Raw genomic sequence first — 14,374 nt, 5'->3', positions numbered from 1 at the left:
CTAATTTTATAATTTTGTGGTTTTCTTGACATAGACGGCAATACAAACTCTATTAGTCTTCCATCTCTTTCAACCAACATCAATGCTTTTGAAACATTCCATGATTTCAATGGCATTATCATTACAAAAAAAAAGATGGTAAATCCACCTATTCCCTTGTAAAAATCGTAGAAGTTCAGAAATTTAACTATTTTCGTCTCAATGGGTTCATTTTTAATATAACAACTAATGTTAAAATTACTCAATAGCTATAATCAAATATGGTAGTATTAATTTAAACAACGTATAAAATTGTCACAAATATAGAATAAAAGTAAATAGATATTGATGAAATCGAAAATTAATTTGTGGAACTGTTAAAGAAATAAAAAATTAAAAGTATATGAGCAAATTTCATTTATCTTTTTTTCAACTTTATTTGACCCATCCGAATTTCCGGATATTATGTTCTAAAATTTATATAAAGATTTTAGTAAGTCAGACTACTCATATTTTTTTTAAATAATATATTTGAACTACAGAATAAAGCCTTCGTTTGCCTTGAACTTTGGTAATTAAAAATATTACTGTCGGATGAATATCTAGCTTTATTTCTCGACTCTATAATTATCGTTAACATGTGTATTCAAGTAATCTATGTCTAATTTAAAATATATTTGCATGTAAATTCTTATATAATATCCTATTAGGGTATATACAAATGAATCTAAACCTTAATTTTTTCGGAATCATATGAAATTTTTAAGATAGCCGTGCTAATTTTACGTTTAAAGCCGCAAAAATTCAATTATACAAATATATTTTAATTTCTTGAAACTAAGTTAGGTTGTTATATAAACTAAAATTTAAAATATGCTTTGCGAGTACAAATTTTTGACCATAACATAAAAACTTGTATTCATTTTTATGATTTATTTTTTAGGTTGAAATTTCCTCGGTTTAAAGAAGATAAAGATTATATATTAAACTTTTTAAAGTTATATAAAAATATATTTTTTTTAATTTTAATTCATTGAGAAGATTCATATTAAAAGGCTCTCTATTCTCATATTTGCTTTTTTTTATTATAAAACACAATAAAATTATGAAATATTATAACAATCAAACAATCATATAACTCGACATTCTGTTTCAAGCTTAATAAATAGGATAAAAATGTGATTTTTTATATAAATTCTAATAACATAGACAATAGACTATTAAAAAAATTTTACACTTAGAAAAACAAGCTGTAATATTAAGAAATAGAAACATGAAGATGAAACCAAAACATCTAGAAATAAAAAATATTTTATAATTTTTGTAAATTGACGCTTAAGATTTTTAGTTATAACTAAAATCGGATTTTTAATCAAGTTTCATTTTAAAATATATGAAAATAGCAAAAATTCAATATTTTGTTGTTTTTATTTGCTTTAATATGGAAATATTTTTTTTTAAAGTATTCAGCATAAATTACTATAGGTATATTTATAATTTCGTTATATACAAAATAATTAGTGCTTGAAGTTTCTTTTGAATTTATAACACCCAAAATATTTATAAATTTTTAAAGAATCAAGGTATTTTCGTATAAAAGTATAGATTCTTATGATTGATGCCTTGTGTAATGAATCCGTTGCTGCATGAATTTTTAGTATTCTAAAAAAAATTGCGTCTTTTCTAAAAAAAAATACTAGACTAATTTATATTTTTAAACTTGCATTAAATATATAAATTATATATTTTAAATGGTATATTGCATTGGGCTTTTTCAATATATATTGTTCGCATTTTGTTTAAATGCGGAATTAATAATCTAAAAATACACGATATAGATTTAAATCAATACGGATCAAGTTATATGAAAGGCTCATATAATTTTTTTTGAAACTAAATGATTTTTTTTATGACTTAGACTTAAATTTAGGGAGCTCCTTGAATTCAAAAAAACAATTTTATACATTCACATAGACAGAAAAGACACATCATGCTACATTTTATACATTATTTAGATATCTGAGATAAATATAAAATTTTTATTATATACAAAAAACTTAATTTACAAAAAAGAGTCGATCTAGAAAAGAAAAATAAGATTTGTTTAATGCTATTTGTGAATTTACGGCCTATGCAGCAGAAAAACACGTATAGTAAACCAGTATCAAGCCGTCAAGTTTCTGTGCACTGTCCCAAGAGTTTTTACATCTGTATAATTTTATTTGGAAAAAAAACTTAAAACGATATCAGATTGCATACCTATTGATAATTTCATAAATATATAGTGTGTACAAGATATCAAGTTTATAATTTTAGTCTTATAAAAAAAAAGTGAAGATCAAAAAGCTATGTATTACGTATGAAATTTTTTAAAAAAAATTCAAATCAATAATATATGTTATTAAAATTATTTTTAGATCCCTATACTTCAAATTTTTTTGTGCATAGATAAAATTAAGCATATAAAAGATTCAAAATACCTTGCCGATGCATAAAAAGATAATTCTATATTCTTTTAATGATATTTATATTATAAATTTTATGCAAAGACTGAATGTATTATAAATATAATGTGACCGTAATAAATACATTTATAAATATTTTTACTTCAAGATTTATCGGAAAAAAATTGCTCATTAAAATACAGCAATACATAAATGCATATCCATATAATAACATACATTATATTAAGAACTGATAAATTTGCCATCAGAATATGTATTTACACAGCCATATACTTATATTGTGATTATTATAAATGATTGTTTTCATTCCAACATTAAAGATGCCGAAAGTACCAGAAAAATTCAATTTTAATGTGAAAAGAAACCAAAAATAAACAGTGAGTATGCAAAAAAAGTCTTGAATAAAGCCCTGATAAGAAAGGGGGCTCATATTTAGAATATGAATAGTAATAAAATATAATAATTATCTATATGGTTATATTTAGCTTAAGGCTATTCAGATCTGTTATAAAGAAGATAATTTTTTTTTGCTTTGCACGAATAAAAATATGTATGATTCTATTTTTCATTTTGCGCTATAAGTAAACAATAACTTGAATCTAATTCTAAATCTGAGGAAGAATATCTTTTTATATTTACAAAAATAAAAACGCTATTACAAAAATCATTTTGAGAATAAATATGATAAAAGTTATTTTATATAAAACGGAATCTACAAAAAACAATGAAATAACCACAATATTTTAGTCATAAAAAAGAAAGTTAGAAAACTACTAATAAAATAAGTAGAAGATCATTTATCTTGAATATGACATAAATATAAAATTTCATTTTATAAAGTAAAATATATATTGAATGTGCCATAAAAATGATTCAATTATATGTCTGTGCAATTATTATTATAAGCCAAATATTAGCAGAATATGACCATTGACTGGATTATTATATCTATTAATCTTTCGATAATACTAAGAAACAATTTATATTAGAATTTATTGTATTTTCATTGTATAATGTTAAATAAAAAAGATTTTTATGCCCCAATTTTTATCCATGCCTTAAATTTTTTTGATATGTTATTCTTATGCGTTTCCTTGTCATCTACCTAGCATTTATTTTATAATCTTTTTTAAATTGCTTTTATAAGAACGATAATAGAAAAAGTATTTTATTTTTTTAGTGTTATAATGTCTTTTTTAATTTGTTTTCAACGCTGAATTCATCATAAGAATAGTTTTTTTATAAATCATCGGCCAAATTTATAGTTATAATTATAGTATTTGTTCTCGAGCACATCGTTTTAGATATCTTGCTCGCATAGCGCAAATATAATTTCAGATATCTTTTCCTCTCCAAAGTCTTCTTAAATACCTCACCTCTTTTTGAGAATAACTATTTTTAGAGTTTTACACAATTTCGAGGTTTTTATAGATTTCTTGATCTGGTTCGTGACATCTAGTTCATGCAGGTAACTTTTATGTATTCGCATGTCCACAGTGTCCCATATTATAACATATGGGTAATTTAAAATATGCGCATGTAATAGACGACAGCGTAATGCTAGCAGATCGAACTGTCTTAATTTTCCGTTTTTGAGTTATTTTGTTATTGTCAATACTTCCCACTTCAATTTCAACCAGAAAGACGTATTTCTTCATTTTATCCTGTACAAAAATATCGGGTCTGTCATTAGATAACTTGATTTCAGTTTTTATTATGTATCTACTTTGATCCTTGCGAATAGATCTACAATTGCTTCTTTATCAGATTGTCTGCGGATTTTCATGAATTTTTCTAAATTATGGTTTCACGCCAACATACTGTCAAGTCGTCTTACCATCTCGTTGTGTCATTTTGTATAGTCATATTTAATCACTTTTTTAAATCTGCTTGCCAAGTATCCAACTGTTTTTACTGAGTCGTTACTGTGCTGATATCTTAAAATTCTCTAAAGAAAATAGTTATATCCTGAATAAATAATAAACTAGCTTCTTGTGATGATCATATATTTCCATATTGTAAACACTAGGAGAATTGACATATTTCTAAGGTTGAATTTTTACGCACATTGAAGATTTTTTATGCAGTGTTTCATGTTTTGTTTTACAAAATACAAACTTTTTTTTTAATTTATGCACTGAATGATCCATGTCAACGTGTCCGTATTTTTTTTTGAAGAATTAATTTATTATGGATAAGCGGGCGCATTTTTGTTTTACATTTTTATATTGCAGCTTTTCTGGGTATTCGTCTTTTTTCTTGGCCTATGGTTTTAGTAGCTGGTAGAGTATTCTTTCTGATTTAAACTCTATATTTTCTAAACCAAATCCTTGGATAATTATTTTGTGGTATAATATCGATTTATTAGATGGTTGCAAGTGTGTTCCATTTTCTATAACTATCCGCCTAATACCTTCGTCCAGATTTCTTTTGACTTCATGTTCTAGCTTAATAAATTAACTTAGTAATTTATTCATGATTTTGTTGCTTATTCATTTATTGCTATAATAATATTTAGAACATTTAGTTTTGATTATGTTAGTAACTCTTTGTAGCATTTCGTTTCATATTTTATCAATCGTTTTAGGTTTAGTATAATATTTAAAATCATCCAGTATTCCAAGATATTTATATCCATATTTTCGTTCTATGACTAGTGCAATATCTTTGCATTATTATCGTGCGTAGCTGATTTAGCCATATCTATTTCCATTCCGATGCATCAGAAGAATTGCGTTGCTTCATTGGACATTAAAATATATGTACTATTTTCTTTCGCCAAAATATTTTAATCGTTAATGAAAATGAAAAGATTTGTTGTAAATACCTTCTTATTTAGGTTAGTAGGTATTGAAGACTATTTTATATTTAATCGGCAGCTTAGTGGATCCATACAATGAACAAACAGTAGCGGAGATAGACAAGCCCTTTGTATAAACATTTTTTCAATACTTCCCTAATTATTTCTTGATTTTTTGGACAATAAAAAAATTCCAGTTTTACATGAGTTTAAATATAAAGACAATAATCTCAACCTGTATGTTAAGATTTTTAGAGCAGCTTGGAAGATACTCGTAAACAATTGCATCGTATGCTTTTTTTTCGAACCTTGTTACCTTCATTTCGTTATTGTTTATACAGTTGATTGCGCTTCTATCACAGCATACTTTAGATCCTTTTACTCAGACTAGATGAAATTTTTATTCTATTTTATGCGAATTTAAAGACTTTAAATTTTTGTAGATAGCCTGTCTATGAATAAAAAAAAATTTCAAATTTATCATTATATAATAATGGTATATTTCTGTCAATAAATTTTTCAATTTTAGATTAAAGTCAGCTTAGACATTATTTAAATATTCGCTACATGTTCTAAACTATTAGATACCATTAAATGAATATTTAACGTAGATTCAGTGTATTTTCATGAAAATAAACCCATCGAAAAATACATTAAGTAAAAAATAATCGAATAAATCACATTATTTTGTTTAGGTTAAATGTTTTTTTTTTGCTTAAAAAAACGAAATAAATTATAAAAATAAAAAATCTTGATATATATACAATATTAGCCTTCTAAATCGAATTATAGAGCAAAGAAGAAAAATTATATATGCAAAAATATCATCAAAGAATTTAAAAAAAAATATGCGTGCTGTAAGAAAATTTAGAAAATATAAATTTAAGCTTGAAACTATGACTTTCAGACTTAAGTCATTGAGAAACTGAATTTTATGCTGAAAACAATTCACACTAAATTAAAATTATAGGGTTTATAGGAATTAAATAATATGAATAGTACATTCATTTCTTTAGCCTCGTCAGAGTAACCATAAATATTTTAACTTGCATATTCCCTACAACAATTTTGTCGATGAAGCTCAAAACAAATTAAAAAACATATATTTTTAGTTGCTGTGTAAAACTCAGTAAATATATGAAAGGAAAAACATCATATTTATAATCCTTTTTTGTGATAAATTTGACAACTAATTAGAAATCAATATCTACTGTAAATAAAACAATAAATTTTGCTTTTTTTTATATTTACAAGGGTGAAATAATTAATAAAACTATGAATAGATCTCTAATCCTTTTAAAATCAATTTTAACATATAAATCTTTATAAACAAAATTATAAGAACATAAAAAGAATCAAGACTATGTTTTGGATTTTTAAAGCTCTTATGTTCTTTAAATTATAATCGCTTAGATTAAATATGGCAACGAACTTATATTAGATAGAGTAATATTATAAAAATAAAAAAATTTGGTTCAATATTTTTTTTACCAGAAATTTTTATGCTCGTACTCCTTAAACCCAACAAACTATCGTTAAGATGAATAAAAACAAAAGAATGAAAAATATATTATAATGAAGTTGTAGCAAAAAGAAATTTAAAAAATATCAAAACAACTTTTAAGCATAAAAAATATCAAATTCTTAGCTGTAAGTCATGCTTCGAATATTACCTGTAAAATAATTATATAGAGCAATTGCATGTGGCATGTGCTATTTTTGGATACCATGCATGTACAGTGATAATTTTTAAACAGCTCATATTATATCAAAACAAAATCATATAAAAATTCAATTATAAATATGTTTTTATTTAATTCTACTACGTGTTTATCATAACAAAAAATGACAAAAAATTAGTGTTTTTATTACGTATTACAGTCCCAAAACCGAAATGATTTGAAAAAATGCTAGTAATCTAATTTGTTATATGACTGTCGCCAATGCGCTTTTCTCATTAAACATTTCGTATACTCTTACATAAGCTTACATTCTCAAACAGAACCTCCATGAATTAAATGTTTTTTAATTAATGAAAAAAAATTAACCATTTGAATAAAATTATAAAAAAAAGTGTATAATTTTTGCATTATTTTTTTTTCATATTTATTTTACCATACGAAAATTAACCATTTGATTAAAAAATTCTATCAGAACTGAAACTATGAAAAAGCTCTTTTATTTGTAAAAATATCACTTAATTTTATATATTTTTTCTTCTATTTTATATTCGTTGAATATAAATAAAAGTTCATTCTATATGTGTTCTTATAACCGAAAACTAATATAAATTATTTTCTTTTTGAAAATTCTGCCTTAAATGGCTATTATATTATGCTAGATAAAACATATAGGTATATCTTTCTTTTTAAGCTATATTTTTATTCTTTGTATATTTTTTTCAATCACAATCCAATGTTTTAATTTTTTTGCTTATAATTCATTTCTTTGATTTTGTTATGATTTAAAATTTTTCGACTATTTTTTTGAAAATTTTATACAAATATGATGATAACTCGTGTACATAAAAAAAGTTTAAACACATAAAAAATTAAAATACATGTCTTTAGTTGTGATCATATAGAAATAAATAAATGATTTATATTGAAAATCACATTTACACAAAATCATTTTTTTTCATATATATTATATCCAATTGATTTATTATTTTAAAACGAGACTTGGTATGGTGCAAATATTTTTTCTCATGATAATCTATAAGCTAGCATAAAAAAATAAATCAAGCCCTGAAATTTTAATTTCTTTGTTTAAATTAGATTTAATCGGTTGCACTAATATATATACGATCAAATTACACAGAGAAAGTAATTTACAAAGAATTTTCATCATAAAACAAACCATAAATAAGAAATTATCTAGAAATTTAGTTCTCTTTTAAAAATGCGCAAAAAAAGATAGGATTTATAATAACTATTAAAAAGAAATTGAATAGAAATTTAGTTTTCTTTTAAAAATGCGCAAAATAAGATAGGATTTATAATAACTATTATAGTTTATATTTTATTTTTTTCGATGATTATATCAGTTCTTGCAAAAGGTTTTTAGCCTTCGGTTTATTCGAATGTTAAAAATCTGTGCGTTGACATCTGCACCGAAACACCAGAAATAAAGAATGTTTCATGTGTGTGTCTTTGTTAATTTATTTTTAAAAACTCAAATTCGTTTTTCAAACTAGTTTTATATGTTACCATAATGAAAGGCCATGGAATATATCTTTATCATATATCTCTATTTGTATATACCGATCATATTCGAACATTTATCTCTTAATCTAATTATTTACATATAAGGCATATTTTTTTATGCCTTAAACTTCAATTTACTATATAGATTAAACTATTAGCTTCTATCTTGAGATTTTATCTTTGATAGTTTCAAATGCGCTATAAATGTAAAATCAAAAATATACATCGATAAATTTTATATTTATAATTATAATTATAGTGCCTGCGATCACTATTACAGGGAGCTAGTAAAAATTTTTAAACTTAAATAAGCATGAACCAGCACAACAACTTGACCATCGATAACTAATTTTATACAGTTTAAAATCAATTTTACAGTCTCTTACAAAAATGATTCCGATTTCATTTTCAAAATAAAAAATACAGATTTTATTGTTATATATTTGCAATGAATCATCTAAAGTCAATTTTCATACCAAAAAAAAAGTGAATTCAAATAAAATTTGCATATATAGAATATTATAAACAATAAAATGTAACAATTTTAAATAAAAACTGTATACACTGCAGAAAATACATATGAATACTATTTATTTAATTTGTGCATTCTATACTTAAATTACAAGTTTGTTGACTTGGCGATATTTACTTACCTAAAAAATTTTAAAAATATGAACAAATAGCCTTTAATTGATAAATGTATTATTAGATATATCTAGGATATAATTACTAAATCGCAAATATTTGAATTCCAAAATAATAAATTATATTTTTGATCATAAAGAAGACTATTTTTCATAAAAAAATTCGGCATTCTAATTCAAAAAGAATAAAACAAATATATATAACAAAATAAATATAGAACGTATATCTATCTAATAAATTAAAAAAATTGGAAAAAACCTTAGGAGGGTAATTAAAATAATTAAATTTGTTTCTGCAGTAAAAAAATGATGTTGACATATAAAGTATACATAAAAGAGTAATATCTAGGCTAATAGACACTTAAAACAAATATTGTATCATATAAAAAATTATAAAATGCACTCTTTAGCTGTAAATTTTCTTAATCTGAAAATGTTTGAATCTGATAAAAAACGATTCAAACGCCTAAGTTTGATTTTCATTAGACTACATCGTTCAACAGCATTTTTTTCTTCAATATTACGATTCTTTTTTGAGGAAATAATTTTTAAAAACCTTGAAAGATAACAATCTACCAACGAATATCATTACACAGATTTTATTATATAAATTAATCTCACTATAAATCAACACCGTTTACTATTTTATTTGGAATTTTGAGAAAGACAATAATTCGCGATTATAGCCTATTTTTCAACAAATAAATAATCAATAGTATTCCGATGGGATGAAACATTCAAAAATAACAAGTTTTTTTAGTTTTTGCGTTCTAGTATTTTATTTTTCTTTAACTTGAACTAAATCATACTTCTAAAGATTAGAATTTATATACAGAAACTAAATTGGACAAAGAAAAATGAAAATGGGGATACAAATATGTTTTTTGAATTTTGGAAAATTTTTATATGAGCGGTTAAAGATTACTAACACTAAAAAACGTGTTACAAATAAAAAAAAGATACAAATGGCCTTCTTAAAACGATAAAAATTACAATAAATAACATATACAGACAGGTACTACAATAACAAGTATTTATGTAAATTGCTTCTTGATACGAAAAGGGGTAAAATGAATTAAAAATGAAAATAATTATAGGCGATGAAGTCAAACGATTAGCACTTCTTACTAAATGATAATTAGTTTATATAATAAAAATTTGATAAAAGAAAAATAGTATTGAAATCTATTATTCCTATTTATTTCTTTTAAATTCGTTACACAAAATATAATTTCACACCAAGCATTTATCTCATATTTGCCCCTGATTACATGAAATTTTTTTATTAGACATTGTGAAGTCTGTCATTTAAGTTAATAAATCACAGAAAAAGAAGATAACATATATTATTTGATTTATATATATCATATACGTCGGAAAATATTATAAAAATAAAAATATTTTGCTGGACATTTTGTTAACTAATAATCATAGAATAAATTATTAAAAGAGTATTTATTTAGCAAATTTTAATACACAATATAAAATTTATTTATATTGATAATTGTTTTTTAATGTGCATATATTTATACAGTATTCTTATTTTTTTAATTCCCGTATAACATCTACTATGCAATTAGACTCTAATGTTATATATTCAATATAATCACCCAAGCTATTTTCTTATGAGGTTATAACAGAACAAAAAGATTGCAGTTCATTCGTAGAATAATTGTAACTATTATCTAAAAAAACCGTCTGTGCAAAACTTTTTTCATTTTGTCACACGAAATAATATTACTTACTACAATTACATCATACAGTCAATTTTACTAAAAAAATCAAAATAATGAAATAATAATGCTCACATATTTATGAAAATTTGTTTAAAAGAATGCAAATTGTTTGTTACATTTATAATTTAATGTTTCAAAAAAGCAGGCAAAAATTCTGCTGTGATTGCATTATTATAAACTTCTATTTTTGGGGGATGTATTATACGCAAAAATAGTTTATTTCGTAGTCGAAGACTCCAATAAAACCTACATAAAATTTTTTTATATTTTATAAAAAAATAAACACTTTTATCTTTAGGTTTAAGAATACAAATGATAATAGCAAAAGTATCAAAAGAAAAAAAATATAAACGTCAAAATATGCAGTATTATACATTTAGAAAACCATGCATTTGTAATTTCACAAACAGTCTATATTTATGGTTATATTAAGAATCCTTGTCAAAAATTGTTTACAAAACTACAATCTTATTCAGAGAATTCCAAAAAAAAATTTATTCTTTAATAAAGTTATTGTTCTAAGACACAATTTTGACTAAGATTGAAACTTTCTATGCAGATTACATATAATTTTTAAAAAGGAAAAATAAGAAAATTTATACTTAAGTTTGTCCTATAATTAAACAAACATGTTACTTCTTATACAATGCAAGCGCAATTCATTATACATATAAAATGTATGAAATATTGTATATTTATTATTTTAATTGTTTTGGTACCGTTAGGAATTGTAGAAGCAATACTTAGAGTGGTTTTAAAAATACTTTATCTGTCTACTTTTCATTTTTTTTGATTTTTTTCAATGCACCTTTCTTTAAGCATTATTAGGTTAAGTTAATCATTTGATTTCAATGATTGACGCATGATTCGACTACATATAGATTTCACAATATATTAATTAACAAATATTGGTATTTTGGATACATAATATCCCAATCTATATCGTATGTTGCTAAATATGTTTGACGTTACAAATAAATACATATTTTTTTACCCAGTAGATTTAGATACTAAGATTCCTAGGGTAAACATCAGTAAGGTCATATATAATTATTATTTATATTTTATAATGTGCATATTTTTGTCTTTTTTTCAAATATAATGAAGTCGAATAAATTAAGTATCCCTATTATATTCTTTTTTTTCGTTTTAGTATACATTTTTGTATCAGTTATCATTTCCATTGGTTCTTGAACATAAATTTTTCTGTCTTATTTGGTTTAAAAAATTTTATTTTAAAGCATTAAGTGCACAATCACTAGACTTATTTTTGTAGGTGTGTATATTTAGATGAATTTTTGTAAACAAAATTTTAGGAAATGTCTAGTCTTTTATGTCTTTAACGCAGTGTTGACGTTTTTGCATTAAACCTATTATAGGAAGTATAAAAAAATTCTCGGATTTTTTTTTAGTTTACTTTATAAGTTTTTAAAATTTTTATTAAACAGAATATGTCAGCTATTAAGCTTTCTGAACAATAAAAAGTTTAGGATGTGGTTTTTTTTATTATTTAATTATAAATAACACTTTTTTCTCTGAATAAAGATTTAATGCATAAATATCATATAAATGTCATCATTATTTCATAATCTTCATATATGTTAGATGTATTTTGCTATCATTATTTTATATATTGTAGCCTTTCTTGGTGGAATCATTTATCAGTTTTTTGTATCTTATGTAGCATAATGCAACATTTATTTTACGAATAAAATATGATTTTGTTCTCTTTCTTGCTTCTCTCTTGTAAAAAAAAGCTATTTTAGTTTTAAGGTTGTTAATTTATTGATGCATCTACAGTAACTTTAATATATCATCATATATACCAAAATCTACAATATATAATTTTAGAAACCTTTAGAGTTACTTATATGTATAATTTCATGCTTTTTAATGACTCTAAAGAAAATTTCCGTCAAGATAAGTTGTTTTAAGGTCTTTGAATCCCATATAAATTTATCATAAATCTTGTAAAATTTTCTTCTTTTTTGCGATATGCTTCTAATATAATTCTGAGGAACGCAAGGTGATCTTATACTTCCCAAAGTTTTAACACGCTGTATTAAACATTATTTTTTGCGGATTCAAGTTTTTAATTTCTATTCTTATGTAATCCAAGAAATTTATTTTTTATTCCCCTATCATTATCACTGTCTAAGTGGCTTAAGAAGTCTCTTACATCATTTAAAAATATAAAATGTGCATTCCCATAAAAATTTTCATTTAATGGTAAATTTTTTAAGGAATTTTGTATTGAGAACTCTGCTTAGTGGTTTCATACATAACACCGATAAAAGTAGCGATGAGTTATAATCAAGTAGTTTTTCAATCTTAATATTTCGCAAGCTTTACTTACTGTAGTTTTTTGAAATTCTCTTTATTTGTCTTTAATCTTATAAATATATATACCGAATTGGATAAATTATGTTTTCTAACGCCGCCTTTAATCAGTCATGTTTTATTAAGTCAATAATTTTCTATAACACCAATCCATGCATCGCTTATTTTATTGTCATTTCAATTCCTTGTATATTCTATGCATAATAATTTATTTATTTTAAGCATCTTATGCATGTCGCATAATGCCCAGCTAATTTTCAGATAATTGGTTGAGTCTTAATACTTCAACCATAATAAGTCGACAGGCTCTTTCATGATCACCATAATGGAACTATTCAATTAGAATGTGGGCACATATAAGTTTATTAATATGATTTATACTATGATGAGGTAAGATACATTTTCATAAACCAGTAATTTAACATAAGTTCCCTTATATGCACAATCACATGATAATTGTGAATATTATTATGTAAGAATGTTATTTTCTTCATTAAAAAGTCAAAATCACGCAGGTATATAAGTGGTTTATTTTTTCATATTTTTTAGTTCAAAAAAAAACTCGTCTGTCACATTCCAGGAAAAATCACATAAAGGTTTTTTAAAAAGCAAAATAAAACTTATAAACCAAGATTTTATATTCAAAATAAAACAAGTTTATATTCTAAGCATCATTTTGACTAGTTTTTTTTATAAATGAAACTTATAATGACGTCTTTTTAACTTATATTAGTTTTTCGTTTGCTTTTATATGATTTATTGTTCTCACCAGATTTTTATTTACCGTATTTTGTAATCATTTCGATTTTGTATGAACGTAACACATGGTAATTTAAGCAGAATTAACAATTCTGTCCAATATATCTATATTTTTTTATTTTTTCTTCACAGAACTTGCCTCTTAAGTTGTAATACATATAAAAATCCAAGCTTTTTTCTAATTTTTTTTTAATATTGTTACTTTTTGCTGATATTATAATTTATTTTTGATGCTATTTGCTTTTTAAGTAAGCTCCTCAGAAATCAGTTATATGCATTGTAGAACTATAGAAATTTGAGCTATATTTTTAGGTTTTTTGGTTCTAATGCTCGTCTACAATACAATTTTAATTATGTTTAGGATTCTTTTTTTACACTAAAGAATGGTACTTTTTTGCATTTTAAATCTTTTATCTCGTGATTTTGCTTCTCTTCAGTGATTTTA

Source organism: Rhyacophila brunnea, unplaced genomic scaffold (assembly GCF_057557595.1).
Source record: "Rhyacophila brunnea isolate RB1 unplaced genomic scaffold, BYU_Rbru_1.0 scaffold_87, whole genome shotgun sequence".
NCBI classification, from domain to species: Eukaryota; Metazoa; Arthropoda; class Insecta; order Trichoptera; family Rhyacophilidae; genus Rhyacophila; species Rhyacophila brunnea.
The sequence above is the reverse complement of the archived record's forward strand: the minus strand, read 5'-3'. Positions refer to the sequence as shown.